Source organism: Oncorhynchus masou, chromosome 13 (genome assembly GCF_036934945.1).
Source record: "Oncorhynchus masou masou isolate Uvic2021 chromosome 13, UVic_Omas_1.1, whole genome shotgun sequence".
NCBI classification, from domain to species: domain Eukaryota; kingdom Metazoa; phylum Chordata; class Actinopteri; order Salmoniformes; family Salmonidae; genus Oncorhynchus; species Oncorhynchus masou.
In genome coordinates, this window is record NC_088224.1 from 98,156,746 (window position 1) to 98,176,661 (window position 19,916).

The window sequence follows — 19,916 nt, forward strand, 5'->3', positions numbered from 1 at the left end:
GATGATCAGTGAGATACACCTGCTGGAGCGAGTGCTACGAGTGGGTGTTGCCATCTGTCGGCTGAGGTTGGAGTAGCCAAGAGGAAGGCATGGCCAGCCGTTGAGAAATGCTTGTTGAAGTTTTCTATTATCATAGATTTATCGGTGGTGACCGTGTTACCTAGTCTCAGTGCAGTGGGCAGCTGGGAGGAGGTGCTCTTGTTCTCCATGGACTTTACAGTGTCCCAGAACTTTTTGGAGTTAGAGCTACAGGATTACTCTCTATATAGTGTCCCAGATGGAACCCTATTCTCTATATAGTGTCCCAGATGGAACCCTATTCTCTATATAGTGTCCCAGATGGAACCCTATTCTCTACATAGTGTCCCAGATGGAACCCTATTCTCTATATAGTGTCCCAGATGGAACCCTATTCTCTATATAGTGTCCCAGATGGAACCCTATTCTCTATATAGTGTCCCAGATGGAACCCTATTCTCTATATAGTGTCCCAGATGGAACCCTATTCTCTATATAGTGTCCCAGATGGAACCCTATTCTCTATATATAGTGTCCCAGATGGAACCCTATTCTCTATATAGTGTACCAGATGGAACCCTATTCTCTATATATAGTGTCCCAGATGGAACCCTATCCTCTATATAGTGTCCCAGATGGAACCCTATTCTCTATATAGTGTCCCAGATGGAACCCTATTCTCTATATAGTGTCCCAGATGGAACCCTATTCTCTATATAGTGTCCCAGGTGGAACCCTATTCTCTATATATAGTGTCCCAGTTGGAACCCTATTCTCTATATAGTGTCCCAGATGGAACCCTATTCTCTATATATAGTGTCCCAGATGGAACCCTATTCTCTACATAGTGTCCCAGATGGAACCCTATTCTCTAGATAGTGTCCCAGATGGAACCCTATTCTCTACATAGTGTCCCAGATGGAACCCTATTCTCTATATAGTGTCCCAGATGGAACCCTATTCTCTATATATATTGTCCCAGATGGAACCCTGTTCTCTATATATAGTGTCCCAGATGGAACCCTATTCTCTACATAGTGTCCCAGATGGAACCCTATTCTCTATATAGTGTCCCAGATGGAACCCTATTCTCTACATAGTGTCCCAGATGGAACCCTATTCTCTATATAGTGTCCCAGATGGAACCCTATTCTCTATATAGTGTCCCAGATGGAACCCTATTCTCTACATAGTGTCCCAGATGGAACCCTATTCTCTATATAGTGTCCCAGATGGAACCCTATTCTCTACATAGTGTCCCAGATGGAACCCTATTCTCTATATAGTGTCCCAGATGGAACCCTATGCTCTATATAGTGTCCCAGATGGAACCATATTCTCTATATATAGTGTCCCAGATGGAACCCTATTCTCTATATATATTGTCCCAGATGGAACCCTATTCTCTATATAGTGTCCCAGATGGAACCCTATTCTCTATATAGTGTCCCAGATGGAACCCTATTCTCTATATAGTGTCCCAGATGGAACCCTATTCTCTATATAGTGTCCCAGATGGAACCCTATTCTCTATATATAGTGTCCCAGATGGAACCCTATTCTCTATATAGTGTCCCAGATGGAACCCTATTCTCTATATAGTGTCCCAGATGGAACCCTATTCTCTATATAGTGTCCCAGATGGAACCCTATTCTCTATATAGTGTCCCAGATGGAACCCTATTCTCTATATAGTGTCCCAGATGGAACCCTATTCTCTATATATAGTGTCCCAGACGGAACCCTATTCTCTATATAGTGTCCCAGGTGGAACCCTATTCTCTATATATAGTGTCCCAGTTGGAACCCTATTCTCTATATAGTGTCCCAGATGGAACCCTATTCTCTATATATAGTGTCCCAGATGGAACCCTATTCTCTACATAGTGTCCCAGATGGAACCCTATTCTCTAGATAGTGTCCCAGATGGAACCCTATTCTCTACATAGTGTCCCAGATGGAACCCTATTCTCTATATAGTGTCCCAGATGGAACCCTATTCTCTATATATATTGTCCCAGATGGAACCCTGTTCTCTATATATAGTGTCCCAGATGGAACCCTATTCTCTACATAGTGTCCCAGATGGAACCCTATTCTCTATATAGTGTCCCAGATGGAACCCTATTCTCTACATAGTGTCCCAGATGGAACCCTATTCTCTATATAGTGTCCCAGATGGAACCCTATTCTCTATATAGTGTCCCAGATGGAACCCTATTCTCTACATAGTGTCCCAGATGGAACCCTATTCTCTATATAGTGTCCCAGATGGAACCCTATTCTCTACATAGTGTCCCAGATGGAACCCTATTCTCTATATAGTGTCCCAGATGGAACCCTATGCTCTATATAGTGTCCCAGATGGAACCATATTCTCTATATATAGTGTCCCAGATGGAACCCTATTCTCTATATATATTGTCCCAGATGGAACCCTATTCTCTATATAGTGTCCCAGATGGAACCCTATTCTCTATATAGTGTCCCAGATGGAACCCTATTCTCTATATAGTGTCCCAGATGGAACCCTATTCTCTATATAGTGTCCCAGATGGAACCCTATTCTCTATATATAGTGTCCCAGATGGAACCCTATTCTCTATATAGTGTCCCAGATGGAACCCTATTCTCTATACAGTGTCCCAGATGGAACCCTATTCTCTATATAGTGTCCCAGATGGAACCCTATTCTCTATATAGTGTCCCAGATGGAACCCTATTCTCTATATAGTGTCCCAGATGGAACCCTATTCTCTATATATAGTGTCCCAGATGGAACCCTATTCTCTATATAGTGTCCCAGATGGAACCCTATTCTCTATATAGTGTCCCAGATGGAATCCTATTCTCTATATAGTGTCCCAGATGGAACCCTATTCTCTACATAGTGTCCCAGATGGAACCCTATTCTCTATATAGTGTCCCAGATGGAACCCTATTCTCTACATAGTGTCCCAGATGGAACCCTATTCTCTACATAGTGTCCCAGATGGAACCCTATTCTCTATATAGTGTCCCAGATGGAACCCTATTCTCTATATAGTGTCCCAGATGGAACCCTATTCTCTATATAGTGTCCCAGATGGAACCCTATTCTCTATATAGTGTCCCGGATGGAACCCTATTCTCTATATATAGTGTCCCAGATGGAACCCTATTCTCTACATAGTGTCCCAGATGGAACCCTATTCTCTAGATAGTGTCCCAGATGGAACCCTATTCTCTACATAGTGTCCCAGATGGAACCCTATTCTCTATATAGTGTCCCAGATGGAACCCTATTCTCTATATATATTGTCCCAGATGGAACCCTGTTCTCTATATATAGTGTCCCAGATGGAACCCTATTCTCTACATAGTGTCCCAGATGGAACCCTATTCTCTATATAGTGTCCCAGATGGAACCCTATTCTCTATATAGTGTCCCAGATGGAACCCTATTCTCTATATATAGTGTCCCAGATGGAACCCTATTCTCTACATAGTGTCCCAGATGGAACCCTATTCTCTATATAGTGTCCCAGATGGAACCCTATTCTCTATATAGTGTCCCAGATGGAACCCTATTCTCTATATAGTGTCCCAGATGGAACCCTATTCTCTATATAGTGTCCCAGATGGAACCCTATTCTCTATATAGTGTCCCAGATGGAACCCTATTCTCTATATAGTGTCCCAGATGGAACCCTATTCTCTATATATAGTGTCCCAGATGGAACCCTATTCTCTACATAGTGTCCCAGATGGAACCCTATTCTCTAGATAGTGTCCCAGATGGAACCCTATTCTCTATATAGTGTCCCAGATGGAACCCTATTCTCTATATAGTGTCCCAGATGGAACCCTATTCTCTATATAGTGTCCCAGATGGAACCCTATTCTCTATATAGTGTCCCAGATGGAACCCTATTCTCTATATATATTGTCCCATATGGAACCCTATTCTCTATATAGTGTCCCAGATGGAACCCTATTCTCTATATAGTGTCCCAGATGGAACCCTATTCTCTATATAGTGTCCCAGATGGAACCCCATTCTCTATATAGTGTCCCAGATGGAACCCTATTCTCTATATAGTGTCCCAGATGGAACCCTATTCTCTATATAGTGTCCCAGATGGAACCCTATTCTCTATATAGTGTCCCAGATGGAACCCTATTCTCTATATAGTGTCCCAGATGGAACCCTATTCTCTATATAGTGTCCCAGATGGAACCCTATTCTCTATATATATATTGTCCCAGATGGAACCCTAATCTCTATATATAGTGTCCCAGATGGAACCCTATTCTCTATATATAGTGTCCCAGATGGAACCCTATTCTCTACATAGTGTCCCAGATGGAACCCTATTCTCTATATAGTGTCCCAGATGGAACCCTATTCTCTATATAGTGTCCCAGATGGAACCCTATTCTCTACATAGTGTCCCAGATGGAAACATATTCTCTACATAGTGTCCCAGATGGAACCCTATTCTCTATATATAGTGTCCCAGATGGAACCCTATTCTCTATATAGTGTCCCAGATGGAACCCTATTCTCTATATAGTGTCCCAGATGGAACCCTATTCTCTATATAGTGTCCCAGATGGAAGCCTATTCTCTATATAGTGTCCCAGATGGAACCCTATTCTCTATATATAGTGTCCCAGATGGAACCCTATTCTCTATATATAGTGTCCCAGATGGAACCCTATTCTCTATATATAGTGTCCCAGATGGAACCCTATTCTATATATAGTGTCCCAGATGGAACCCTATTCTCTATATAGTGCTCTTCTTTTCACCTGGGCCCATAAGCATGACTTTTCACCAAGCCTTATGGGTCTGGCCAAAAGTAGTGCATTATATAGGAAATAGGATTGCAATTCCGGACCAAGTAGGATATAAATTTGAGCCAGTTCGCAAGAGCAGGAAAGAAATCCTGCAGCAACAGGAAAGATTAATAGATTTATAGATTATAATGAATGGACATTTTTGTTGATACATATTTCCTTAAATACAATACACATTTTAAAAGTCCTGCGTTGAAGGAAAGTTCTCCTCAACAGGGTGATCAAATGAAGATCCCACTACTGTAGCATGTCTATTCATAGAGAGTACCATTCCATTAATGTTCCTTCATGACATCATACATGTGTAGGATACTAATTTGGAGTATTGTCGGAGAAAAACTATCCTGCAGAAACTACATCTGGACATTTACTCCTTTCACACTGACCTGCCAATGTCATTTTGCTAGCTGGACTATTTACTATATGAAAAGAGCAATAATGTTAATATAACAGTATGTTAGTCAATATAACAGTATGTTTGTCAGTATGTTAGTTAATATAACAGTATGTTAGTTAATATGTTAGTTAATATAACAATATGTTAGTCAATATAACAGTATGTTAGTTAATATAAGAATATGTTAGTTAATATAACAGTATGTTAGTTAATATGTTAGTTAATATAACAATATGTTAGTTAATATATAACAGTATGTTAGTTAATATAACAATATGTTAGTTAATATGTTAGTTAATATAACAGTATGTTAGTTAATATAACAATATGTTAATCAATATGTTAGTTAATATAACAGTATGTTAGTTAATATAAAAATATGTTAGTCAGTATGTTAGTTAATATAACAATATGTTAGTTAATATAACAGTATGTTAGTTAATATAACAATATGTTAGTCAATATGACAGTGTGTTCGTTAATATAACAGTATGTTAGTCAATATGTTAGTTAATATAACAATATGTTAGTCAGTATGTTAGTTAATATAACAGTATGTTAGTCAGTATGTTAGTTAATATAACAGTATGTTAGTCAATATGTTAGTTAATATAACAATATGTTAGTCAATATGTTAGTCAATATGACAGTATGTTAGTCAATATGTTAATTAATATAACAATATGTTAGTTAATATAACAATATGTTAGTTAATATAACAATATGTTAGTCAATATAACAGTATGTTAGTTAATATAAGAATATGTTAGTTAATATAACAGTATGTTAGTTAATATGTTAGTTAATATAACAAAATGTTAGTTAATATATAACAGTATGTTATTTAATATAACAATATGTTAGTTAATATAACAATATGTTAGTTAATATAACAGTATGTTAGTTAATATGTTAGTTAATATAACAATATCTTAGTTAATATAACAGTATGTTAGTTAATATAACAATATGTTAGTCAATATGTTAGTTAATATAGCAGTATGTTAGTTAATATGTTAGTTAATATAACAATATCTTAGTTAATATAACAATATCTTAGTTAATATAACAGTATGCTAGTTAATATAACAATATGTTAGTCAGTATGTTAGTTAATATAACAGTATGTTAGTTAATATGTTAGTTAATATAACAGTATGTTAGTCAGTATGTTAGTTAATATAACAATATGTTAGTTAATATGTTAGTTAATATAACAATATCTTAGTTAATATAACAGTATGTCAGTTAATATAACAGTATGTTAGTCAGTATGTTAGTTAATATAACAGTATGTTAGTCAATATGTTAGTCAGTATGTTAGTTAATATAACAGTATGTTAGTTAATATGTTAGTTAATATAACAATATCTTAGTTAATATAACAGTATGTCAGTTAATATAACAGTATGTTAGTCAGTATGTTAGTTAATATAACAGTATGTTAGTCGATATGTTAGTTAATATAACAATATGTTAGTTAATATAACAATATGTTAGTTAATATAACAGTATGTTAGTTAATATAACAGTATGTTAGTCAATATGTTAGTTAATATGACAGTATGTTAGTTAATATAACAATATGTTAGTTAATATAACAATATGTTAGTTAATATAACAGTATGTTAGTTAATATAACAATATGTTAGTCAATATGTTAGTTAATATAACAGTGTGTTAGTCAATATAACAATATGTTAGTCAATATGTTAGTTAATATAACAGTATGTTAGTCAATATGTTAGTTAATATAACAATATGTTAGTTAATATAACAATATGTTAGTTAATATAACAGTATGTTAGTTAATATAACAGTATGTTAGTTAATATGTTAGTTAATATAACAGTGTGTTAGTCAATATAACAATATGTTAGTCAATATGTTAGTTAATATAACAGTATGTTAGTCAATATAACAGTATGTTAGTCAATATGTTAGTTAATATAACAGTATGTTAGTCAATATGTTAGTCAATATAACAATATGTTAGTTAATATAACAATATGTTAGTTAATATAACAGTATGTTAGTCAATATGTTAGTTAATATAACAATATGTTAGTTAATATAACAGTATGTTAGTCAATATGTTAGTTAATATGACAGTATGTTAGTTAATATAACAATATGTTAGTTAATATAACAATATGTTAGTTAATATAACAGTATGTTAGTTAATATAACAATATGTTAGTTAATATAACAATATGTTAGTTAATATATCAATATGTTTGTTAATATAACAGTATGTTAGTTAATATGTTAGTTAATATAACAGTATGTTAGTCAATATGTTAGTTAATATAACAATATGTTGGTTAATATAACAATATGTTTGTTAATATAACAGCATGTCAGTCAATATGTTAGTTAATATGACAGTATGTTAGTTAATATAACAATATGTTAGTTAATATAACAATATGTTAGTTAATATAACAGTATGTTAGTTAATATAACAGTATGTTAGTTAATATGTTAGTTAATATAACAGTATGTTAGTTAATATAACAATATGTTAGTCAGTATGTTAGTTAATATAACAATATGTTAGTTAATATAACAATATGTTAGTTAATATGTTAGTTAATATAACAATATGTTAGTCAATATGTTAGTTAATATAACAATATGTTAGTTAATATGTTAGTTAATATAACAATATGTTAGTCAATATGTTAGTTAATATAACAGTATGTTAGTTAATATAAAAATATGTTAGTCAGTATGTTAGTTAATATAACAATATGTTAGTCAATATGTTAGTTAATATAACAGTATGTTAGTTAATATAACAGTATGTTAGTCAATATGTTAGTTAATATAACAGTATGTTAGTTAATATAACAGTATGTTAGTCAATATAACAATATGTTAGTTAATATAACAATATGTTAGTTAATATAACAGTGTGTTAGTTAATATAACAATATGTTAGTTAATATAACAGTGTGTTAGTCAATATGTTAGTCAATATAACAGTTTAGTGCTAAATACGGCTGCTGGAATCCTGACTAGACCAAAACATTTGATCATATTACTCCAGTGCTAGCCTCCCTACACTGGCTTCCTGTCAAGGCAAGGCTTGATTTCAAGGTTTTACTGCTAACCTAAAAAGCATTACATGGGCTTGCTCCTACCTATCTCTCTGATTTGGTCCTGCCGTAAATACCTACACGTACACTACGGTCACAAGACGCAGGCCTCTTAATTGTCCCTAGAATTTCTAAGCAAACAGCTGGAGGCAGGGTTTTCTCCTATAGAGCTCCATTTTTATGGAATGGTCTGTCTACCCATGTGAGAGACGCAAACTCGGTCTCAACCTTTAACTCTTTACTGAAGACTCATCTCTTCAGTGGGTCATATGATTGAGTGTAGTCGGGCCCAGGAGTGTGAAGGTGAACAGAAAGGCTCTGGAGCAACGAACTGCCCTTGCTGTCTCTGCCTGGCCGGTTCCCCTCTTTCCACAGGGATTCACTGCCTCTAACCCTATTACAGGGGCTGAGTCACTGGCTTACTGGTGCTCTTTCATGCCATCCCTAGGAGGGGTGCGTCACTTGAGTGAGTTGAGTCACTGATGTGATCTTCCTGTCTGGGATGGCGCCCGCCCTTGGGTTGTGCCGTGGCAGAGATCTTTGTGGGCTATACTCGGTCTTGTCTCAGGATGGCAAGTTGGTGGTTGAAGTTATCCCTCTAGTGGTGTGAAGGCTGTTCTTTGGCAAAGTGGGTGGAGTTATATCCTTCCTATTTGGCACTGTCTGGGTATCATCGTATGGGGCCACAGTGTCTCCTGACCCCTCTTGTCTCAGCTTCCAGTATTTATGCTGCAGTAGTTTATGTGTCGGGGGGCTAGGGTCGGTTTGTTATATCTGGAGTACTTCTCCTGTCTTATCCGATGTCCTGTGTGAATTTAAGTATGCTCTCTCTAATTCTCTCATTCTCTCTTTCTTTCTCTCTCTCGGACCACCTGAGCCCTAGGACCATGCCTCAGGACTACCTGGCATGATGATTCCTTGCTGTCCCCAGTCCACCTGGCCGTGCTGCTGCTCCGGATTCAACTGTTCTGCCTGTGATTATTATTATTTGACCATGCTGGTCATTTATGAACATTTGAACATCTTGGCCATGTTCTGTTATAATCTCCACCCGGCAAGCCAGAAGAGGACTGGCCACCCCTCAAAACCTTGGTTCTTCTCTAGGTTTCTTCATAGGTGTTGGCCTTTCTAGGGAGTTTTTCCTAGCCACCGTGCTTCTACACCTGGATTGCGTGCTGTTTGGGGTTAAGGTTGGATTTCTGTACGGCACTTTGAGATATCAGCTGATGTACGAAGGGCTTTATAAATAAGTTTGATTTGATTTGATACAGTAGCAGGTATCACCAGCATGGTTCTCTACAGTAGCAGGAACCACCAGGTTGGTTCTCTACAGTAACAGGTATCACTAGCATGGTTCTCTACAGTAGCAGGTATCAACAGCATGGTTCTCTACAGTAGCAGGGGTATCACCAGTAGTAGCAGGTATCAGGTACCACCAGCATGGTTCTCTACAGTAGCAGGTATCAAAGGACTAAGGAATTTATACTGCCTGGTATCTGCATGGCTATTGGGTTGGACTCAGCAGCAGAGCAGCTTGCACCACTTCAGCATTAGCAGCAGCAGCGACACATTGTCATACAACAGAAACCTCTTGCTAGCTACATCAGTCAGTAGGCCTGAAGGCAGCTCTGCAGAGTGTCTCTAGCTACTTCAGTTAGCAGGCCTGAAGGCAGCTTTGCAGAGTGTCTCTAGCTACTTCAGTTAGCCTGAAGGCATCTCTGCAGAGGTTCTCTAGCTACTTCAGGTAGCCTGAAGGCAGCTCTGCAGAGTGTCTCTAGCTACTTCATTTAGCCTGGAGGCAGCTCTGCAGTGTCTCTAGCTACTTTAGTCAGTAGGCCTGAAGGCAGCTCTGCAGAGTATCTCTAGCTACTTCAGTTAGCAGGCCTGAAGGCAGCTCTGCAGAGGGTCTCTAGCTACTTCAGTTAGCAGGCCTGAAGGCAGCTCTGCAGAGTGTCTCTAGCTACTTCATTTAGCCTGGAGGCAGCTCGGCAGAGTGTCTCTAGCTACTTCAGTTAGCCTTGAGGCAGCTCTGCAGAGTGTCTCTAGCTACTTTAGTCAGTAGGCCTGAAGGCAGCTCTGCAGAGTGTCTCTAGCTACTTCAGTTAGCAGGCCTGAAGGCAGCTCTGCAGAGGGTCTCTAGCTACTTCAGTTAGCAGGACCTGAAGGCAGCTCTGCAGAGGGTCTCTAGCTACTTCAGTTAGCCTTGAGGCAGCTCTGTAGAGTGTCTCTAGCTACTTCAGTTAGCAGGCCTGAAGGCAGCTCTGCAGAGGGTCTCTAGCTACTTCAGTTAGCCTTGAGGCAGCTCTGTAGAGTGTCTCTAGCTACTTCAGTTAGCAGGCCTGAAGGCAGCTCTGCAGAGGGTCTCTAGCTACTTCAGTTAGCCTTGAGGCAGCTCTGTAGAGTGTCTCTAGCTACTTCAGTTAGTAGGCCTGAAGGCAGCTCTGCAGAGGTTCTCTAGCTACTTCAGTTAGCCTTGAGGCAGCTTTGTAGAGTGTCTCTAGCTACTTCAGTTAGCAGGCCTGAAGGCAGCTCTGCAGAGGGTCTCTAGCTACTTCAGTTAGCAGGCCTGAAGGCAGCTCTGCAGAGTGTCTCTAGCTACGTCAGTTGCAGGCCTGAAGGCAGCTCTGCAGAGGGTCTCTAGCTACTTCAGTTAGCAGGCCTGAAGGCAGCTCTGTAGAGTGTCTCTAGCTACTTCAGTTAGCCTTGAGGCAGCTCTGTAGAGTGTCTCTAGCTACTTCAGTTAGCAGGCCTGAAGGCAGCTCTGCAGAGGGTCTCTAGCTACTTCAGTTAGCCTTGAGGCAGCTCTGTAGAGTGTCTCTAGCTACTTCAGTTAGCAGGCCTGAAGGCAGCTCTGCAGAGGGTCTCTAGCTACTTCAGTTAGCCTTGAGGCAGCTCTGAAGAGTGTCTCTAGCTACTTCAGTTAGTAGGCCTGAAGGCAGCTCTGCAGACGTTCTCTAGCTACTTCAGTTAGCCTTGAGGCAGCTCTGTAGAGTGTCTCTAGCTACTTCAGTTAGCAGGCCTGAAGGCAGCTCTGCAGAGGGTCTCTAGCTACTTCAGTTAGCAGGCCTGAAGGCAGCTCTGCAGAGTGTCTCTAGCTACGTCAGTTGCAGGCCTGAAGGCAGCTCTGCAGAGTGTCTCTAGCTACTTCAGTTAGCAGGCCTAAAGGCAGCTCTGCAGAATGTCTCTAGCTACTTCAGTTAGCAGGCCTGAAGGCAGCTCTGCAGAGTGTCTCTAGCTACTTCAGTTAGCAGGCCTGGAGGCAGCTCGGCAGAGTGTCTCTAGCTACTTCAGTTAGCCTGAAGGCGTCTCTGCAGAGGTTCTCTAGCTACTTCAGGTAGCCTGAAGGCAGCTCTGCAGAGTGTCTCTAGCTACCCCATTTAGCCTTGAGGCAGCTCTGCAGAGTGTCTCTAGCTACTTCAGTTAGCCTTGAGGCAGCTCTGCAGAGTGTCTCTAGCTACTTTAGTCAGTAGGCCTGAAGGCAGCTCTGCAGAGTGTCTCTAGCTACTTCAGTTAGCAGGCCTGAAGGCAGCTCTGCAGAGTGTCTCTAGCTACTTCAGTTAGCCTGAAGGCATCTCTGCAGAGGTTCTCTAGCTACTTCAGGTAGCCTGAAGGCAGCTCTGCAGAGTGTCTCTTGCTACTTCATTTAGCAGGCCTGAAGGCAGCTCTGCAGAGTGTCTCTAGCTACTTCATTTAGCCTGGAGGCAGCTCTGCAGAGTGTTCTAGCTACTTCAGTTAGCCTTGAGGCAGCTCTGCAGAGTGTCTCTAGCTACTTCAGTTAGTAGGCCTGAAGGCAGCTCTGCAGTGTCTCTAGCTACTTCAGTTAGCCTTGAGGCAGCTCTGCAGAGTGTCTCTAGCTACTTCAGTTAGTAGGCCTGAAGGCAGCTCTGCAGAGGGTCTCTAGCTACTTCAGTTAGCAGGCCTGGAGGCAGCTCGGCAGAGTGTCTCTAGCTACTTCAGTTAGTCTTGAGGCAGCTCTGCAGAGTGTCTCTAGCTACTTCAGTTAGCCTTGAGGCAGCTCTGTAGAGTGTCTCTAGCTACTTCAGTTAGCCTTGAGGCAGCTCTGTAGAGTGTCTCTAGCTACTTCAGTTAGCAGGCCTGAAGGCAGCTCTGCAGAGTGTCTCTAGCTACTTCATTTAGCCTTGAGGCAGCTCTGTAGAGTGTCTCTAGCTACTTCATTTAGCCTTGAGGCAGCTCTGTAGAGTGTCTCTAGCTACTTCAGTTAGCCTTGAGGCAGCTCTGTAGAGTGTCTCTAGCTACTTCAGTTAGCCTTGAGGCAGCTCTGTAGAGTGGCTCTAGCTACTTCAGTTAGCCTTGAGGCAGCTCTGTAGAGTGTCTCTAGCTACTTCAGTTAGCAGGCCTGAAGGCAGCTCTGCAGAGTGTCTCTAGCTACTTCATTTAGCCTGGAGGCAGCTCTGCAGAGTGTTCTAGCTACTTCAGTTAGCCTTGAGGCAGCTCTGCAGAGTGTCTCTAGCTACTTCAGTTAGTAGGCCTGAAGGCAGCTCTGCAGTGTCTCTAGCTACTTCAGTTAGCCTTGAGGCAGCTCTGCAGAGTGTCTCTAGCTACTTCAGTTAGTAGGCCTGAAGGCAGCTCTGCAGAGGGTCTCTAGCTACTTCAGTTAGCAGGCCTGGAGGCAGCTCGGCAGAGTGCCTCTAGCTACTACAGTTAGTCTTGAGGCAGCTCTGCAGAGTGTCTCTAGCTACTTCAGTTAGCCTTGAGGCAGCTCTGTAGAGTGTCTCTAGCTACTTCAGTTAGCCTTGAGGCAGCTCTGTAGAGTGTCTCTAGCTACTTCAGTTAGCAGGCCTGAAGGCAGCTCTGCAGAGTGTCTCTAGCTACTTCAGTTAGCATGAAGGAAGCTCTGTGTTCACTCGCTGGCACAGTCAAAAAAATCTATTTTTTTTAACCCAACCTTAACCACACTGCTAACCCTAATGCCTTACCCTAAATTTAATTTAAGACAAACATTTTTAACGATAGAGCCAATTATAAATATCTAGTGGAAATCACTGAGTTCTGCCTCCAGGTCAACTTGACTTGAGTTACCAGTAGCATCACTGCAACTATCAATAACACATTGGTTCACACTCACAGGTTTATGAGTAACAAAATTGCGATGCTACCATGCATAACATACACATGGATGATGCGTTGATAGTGTTTATGGGAAGGAGCCATTGGGATTATACAGTCATAAGATTAACAGAAGACACATTGTAATGTGTTGTTTGCAGGTAATAGATAGTGGAGCCATGTTGTGAGCTGGCGGATAGATCCAGATCTCCAAAAATCTGACCCTCACAAGGACTTATCATACACGGGTCACCAAGGTCTGATTGTCCAGTGGATAAGGTACTTTCTCTCTCAGAAATGACAATAGTAAGATTTGAGCTATGAGGCTCTAGCCCATTGCCTATTCGGCAAAGAGAACAGAGAGAGCTCAATGAAGACACAGAGGCACCTGTTATGCACCTATAGACCTGAAAGGCACGGACACAGAGGCACCTATAGACCTGTCAGGCACAGACACAGAGGCACCTGTTATACACCTATAGACCTGGCAGGCACAGACACATAGGCACCTGTTATACACCTTTAGACCTGGCAGGCACAGACACAGAGACACCTATAGACCTGGCAGGCACAGACACAGAGGCACCTGTTATACACCTATAGACCTGTCAGGCACAGACACAGAGGCACCTGTTATACACCTATAGACCTGGCAGGCACAGACACAGAGACACCTATAGACCTGGCAGGCACAGACACAGAGACACCTGTTATACACCTGTACACCAGGCAGACACAGACACAGACAACCGACTCTACACTCTAAGCTGATTACTTCAAACAAACTCAATTCCCACAAACATTGAAAACTTGTTTTTCAACCACTCCACAAATGTCTTTCTTGTTAACAAACTATAGTTGTGGCAAGTCGGTTAGGACATTGTTCAAACTATTGTTTACAGACAGATTATTTTACTGCATCACAATTCCAGTGGGGCAGAAGTTTAAAGACACTAAGTTGACTGGGCCTTTAAGCAGCTTGGAAAATTCCAGAAAATGATTTCATGGCATGAGAAGCTTCTGATAGGCTAATTGACATAATTTGAGTCAATTAGAGGTGTACCTGTGGATGTATTTCAAGGCCTACTTTCAAACTCAGGGTCTCTTTGCTTGAGATCATGGGAAAATATAAAGAAATCAGCCAAGACCTCAGAATTTGTTTGTAGACCTCGACAAGTCTGGTTCATCCTTGGGAGCAATTTATAAATGCCTGAAGGCACCACGTTCATCTGTACAAACAATCGTACGCAAGTATAAACACCATGTGACCACACAGCCAAGAAGTAGACGCGTTCTGTCTCCTAGAAATCAACGTACTTTGATGCGAAAAGTACAAATCAATCCCAGAACAACAGCAAAGGACATTGTGAAGACGCTGGAGGAAACGGGTACAAAAGTATCTATATCCACAGTAAAACAAGTCCTATATCGTCATAACCTGAAACACAGCTCAACAAGGAAGTAGCCACTGCTCCTAAAACCTCCATAGAAAAGCCAGACTATGGTTTGAAACTGCACATGGGGACAAATATCTGTTTGGAGAAATGTCCCCTGGTCTGGTGAAACAGAATTAGAACTGTTTGGCCGTAATGACCATCGTTATCTTTGGAGGAAAAAGGGGGAGGCTTGCAAGCCGAAGAACACCATCCCAACCGTGAAGCACGGGGGTGGCAGCATCATGTTGTGGGGGTGTTTTGCTGCAGGAGGGACTGGTGCACTTCATAAAATAGATGGCAACATGAGGTAGGAAAATTATGTGGATATATTGAAGCAACATCTCAAGACATCAGTCAGGAAGTTAGAGCTTGGTCGCAAATGGGTCTTCCAAATGGACAATGACCCCAAGCATACTTTCAAAGTTGTGGCAAAAATTGCTTCTTATGGCTGTGATCCGGTTAACGGGATCGATATGACAACAGCCAGTGAAAGTGCAGGGCGCCAAATTCAAACAACAGAAATCTCATAATTAAAATTCCTTATAGATATAAGCATCTCATACCATTTTAAAGGTAATCTTGTTGTTATTCCCACCACAGTGTCCGAAAGCCACAGTCACAGAAAAACACAGCCATTTTTCCAGCCAAAGAGAGGAATCACAAAAAGCAGATATAGAGATAAAATTAATCACTAACCTTTGATGATCTTCATCAGATGACACTCATAGGACTTCATGTTAAACAATACATGTATGTCTTGTTCGACAAAGTGCATATTTATATCCAAAAATCTCATTTTACATTGGCGTGTTATGTTCAGTAGTTCCAAAACATGCAGTGATTTTGCAGAGAGCCACATCAATTCAAAGAAATACTCATAATAGACATTGATAAAAGATACAACTATTATACATGGAACTTTAGATAAACTTCTCCTTAATGCAAACGCTGTGTCAGATTTCAAAAAAACTTTACGGAAAAAGCATACCATGCAATAATCTGAGTACAGCACTCAGAGACCAAAACAGCCAAACAGATATCCCCCATGTTGTGGAGTCAACATTAGTCAGAAATAGCATTATAAATATTCACTTACCTTTGATGATCTTCATCAGAATCCCAGGAATCCCAGTTCCACAATAAATGCATGATTTGTTTGATAAAGTTCATCATTTATGTCCAAATACCTCCTTTTGTTAGCGCATTCAGCCCTGTAAGCCAAATTCATGACGCACAAGCAGACGAAAAGTAAAAAAGTTCCGTTACAGTCCGTAGAAACATGCAAACGATGTATAGAATCAATCTTTAGGGTGTTTTTAACATAAATCTTCAATAATGTTCCAACCCAGAGAATTTCTTTGTCTGTAGAAATGCAATGTAACTTGAGCTACCTCTCACATGAACGAGCATGGTCAGCTCATGGCTCCTGGCAGACCTCTGACTCATTCCCCTCTCATTCGGCCCCCCTTCACAGTAGAAGCATCAAACAAGGTTCTAAAGACTTTTGACATCAAGTGGAAGCCTTAGGAAGTGCAAGATGGCCAATAACCCACTGTATCTTCAATAGGGGTTTAGTTAAAAAACGACAAACCTCAGATTTCCCATTTCCTGTTTTGATTTCTCCTCAGGTTTTTGCCTGCCATATGAGTTCTGTTATACTCACAGACATCATTCAAACGGTTTTGGAAACTTCAGAGTTCTCTATCCAAATATACTAATAATATGCATCTTAGCTTCTGGGACTGAGTAGCAGGCCGTTTACTCTGGGCACCTTATTAATCCAAACTACTCAATACTGCCCCCAGCCATAATACGTTTTTAAGGACAACAAAGTCAAGGTATTGGAGTAGCCATCACAAAGCCCTGACCTCAATCCGATTGAAAATTTGTGGGCAGAACTGAAAAAGCCTGTGCGATGAAGGAGGCCTATAAACCTGACTCAGTTCCACCAGCTCTGTCAGGAGGGATGGGCCCAAATTCACCCAACTTATTGTGGGAAGCTTGTGGAAGGCTACCCGAAACATTTGACCCAAGTTAAACTATTTAAAGGCAATGCTACCAAATACTAATTGAGTGTATGTAAACTTCTGACCCACTGGGAATGTGATGAAAGAAATAAAAGCTGAAAGAAATCATTCTCTCTACTATTATTCTGACATTTCACATTCTTAAAATAAAGTGGTGATCCTAACTTATTTTTACTAGGATTAATTGTCCGGAATTGTGAAAAACTGAGTTTAAAATGAATTGGCTAAGGTGTATGTAAACTTCCGACTTCAATATATTTTTAAATGGGCAGAAAAGGTGAAAAAGTTGTTATTATTGATATGACTGGCTGTTGGAATCAGCAGCATCGCACTCAGACAAACAGAGCATCTACTGTGACAGCGGCACATCGCCGTAAAAACAGCAAGAAAACCTTCAGCTTATCTCAGAGTGTTGCATTGTGGGTATCTCCTACATCCAGTACCTGAAAGGCCACTGATGACGGACAGCAGGAGAAGTGGTTTCCATGGCGACCCCATACTTGTTAAGGCGGGTCCCCCCCTTCAGCAGCGTTGTTAGAAGGTCTGTTTCTTCATTAAAACTGTGCCTAGGAAACAACAAGAACAACAGTCAACTGCTTGTTAGTAGGTTTAAAGCTGTCTATTAAACAACAAGAACAACAGTCAACTGCTTGTTAGTAGGTTTAAAGCTGTCTATTAAACAACAAGAACAACAGTCAACTGCTTGTTAGTAGGTTTAAAGCTGTCTATTAAACAACAAGAACAACAGTCAACTGCTTGTTAGTAGGTTTAAAGCTGTCTATTAAACAACAAGAACAACAGTCAACTGCTTGTTAGTAGGTTTAAAGCTGTCTATTAAACAACAAGAACAACAGTCAACTGCTTGTTAGTAGGTTTAAAGCTGTCTATTAAACAACAAGAACAACAGTCAACTGCTTGTTAGTAGGTTTAAAGCTGTCTATTAAACAACAAGAACAACAGTCAACTGTTTGTTAGTAGGTTTAAAGCTGTCTATTAAACAACAAGAACAACAGTCAACTGTTTGTTAGTAGGTTTAAAGCTGTCTATTAAACAACAAGAACAACAGTCAACTGCTTGTTAGTAGGTTTAAAGCTGTCTATTAAACAACAAGAACAACAGTCAACTGCTTGTTAGTAGGTTTAAAGCTGTCTATTAAACAACAAGAACAACAGTCAACTGCTTGTTAGTAGGTTTAAAGCTGTCTATTAAACAACAAGAACAACAGTCAACTGCTTGTTAGTAGGTTTAAAGCTGTCTATTAAACAACAAGAACAACAGTCAACTGCTTGTTAGTAGGTTTAAAGCTGTCTATTAAACAACAAGAACAACAGTCAACTGCTTGTTAGTAGGTTTAAAGCTGTCTATTAAACAACAAGAACAACAGTCAACTGCTTGTTAGTAGGTTTAAAGCTGTCTATTAAACAACAAGAACAACAGTCAACTGCTTGTTAGTAGGTTTAAAGCTGTCTATTAAACAACAAGAACAACAGTCAACTGTTTGTTAGTAGGTTTAAAGCTGTCTATTAAACAACAAGAACAACAGTCAACTGTTTGTTAGTAGGTTTAAAGCTGTCTATTAAACAACAAGAACAACAGTCAACTGCTTGTTAGTAGGTTTAAAGCTGTCTATTAAACAACAAGAACAACAGTCAACTGCTTGTTAGTAGGTTTAAAGCTGTCTATTAAACAACAAGAACAACAGTCAACTGCTTGTTAGTAGGTTTAAAGCTGTCTATTAAACAACAAGAACAACAGTCAACTGCTTGTTAGTAGGTTTAAAGCTGTCTATTAAACAACAAGAACAACAGTCAACTGCTTGTTAGTAGGTTTAAAGCTGTCTATTAAACAACAAGAACAACAGTCAACTGCTTGTTAGTAGGTTTAAAGCTGTCTATTAAACAACAAGAACAACAGTCAACTGCTTGTTAGTAGGTTTAAAGCTGTCTATTAAACAACAAGAACAACAGTCAACTGTTTGTTAGTAGGTTTAAAGCTGTCTATTAAACAACAAGAACAACAGTCAACTGTTTGTTAGTAGGTTTAAAGCTGTCTATTAAACAACAAGAACAACAGTCAACTGCTTGTTAGTAGGTTTAAAGCTGTCTATTAAACAACAAGAACAACAGTCAACTGCTTGTTAGTAGGTTTAAAGCTGTCTATTAAACAACAAGAACAACAGTCAACTGCTTGTTAGTAGGTTTAAAGCTGTCTATTAAACAACAAGAACAACAGTCAACTGCTTGTTAGTAGGTTTAAAGCTGTCTATTAAACAACAAGAACAACAGTCAACTGCTTGTTAGTAGGTTTAAAGCTGTCTATTAAACAACAAGAACAACAGTCAACTGCTTGTTAGTAGGTTTAAAGCTGTCTATTAAACAACAAGAACAACAGTCAACTGCTTGTTAGTAGGTTTAAAGCTGTCTATTAAACAACAAGAACAACAGTCAACTGCTTGTTAGTAGGTTTAAAGCTGTCTATTAAACAACAAGAACAACAGTCAACTGCTTGTTAGTAGGTTTAAAGCTGTCTATTAAACAACAAGAACAACAGTCAACTGCTTGTTAGTAGGTTTAAAGCTGTCTATTAAACAACAAGAACAACAGTCAACTGCTTGTTAGTAGGTTTAAAGCTGTCTATTAAACAACAAGAACAACAGTCAACTGCTTGTTAGTAGGTTTAAAGCTGTCTATTAAACAACAAGAACAACAGTCAACTGCTTGTTAGTAGGTTTAAAGCTGTCTATTAAACAACAACAACAACAGTCAACTGCTTGTTAGTAGGTTTAAAGCTGTCTATTAAACAACAAGAACAACAGTCAACTGCTTGTTAGTAGGTTTAAAGCTGTCTATTAAACAACAAGAACAACAGTCAACTGCTTGTTAGTAGGTTTAAAGCTGTCTATTAAACAACAACAACAACAGTCAACTGCTTGTTAGTAGGTTTAAAGCTGTCTATTAAACAACAAGAACAACAGTCAACTGCTTGTTAGTAGGTTTAAAGCTGTCTATTAAACAACAAGAACAACAGT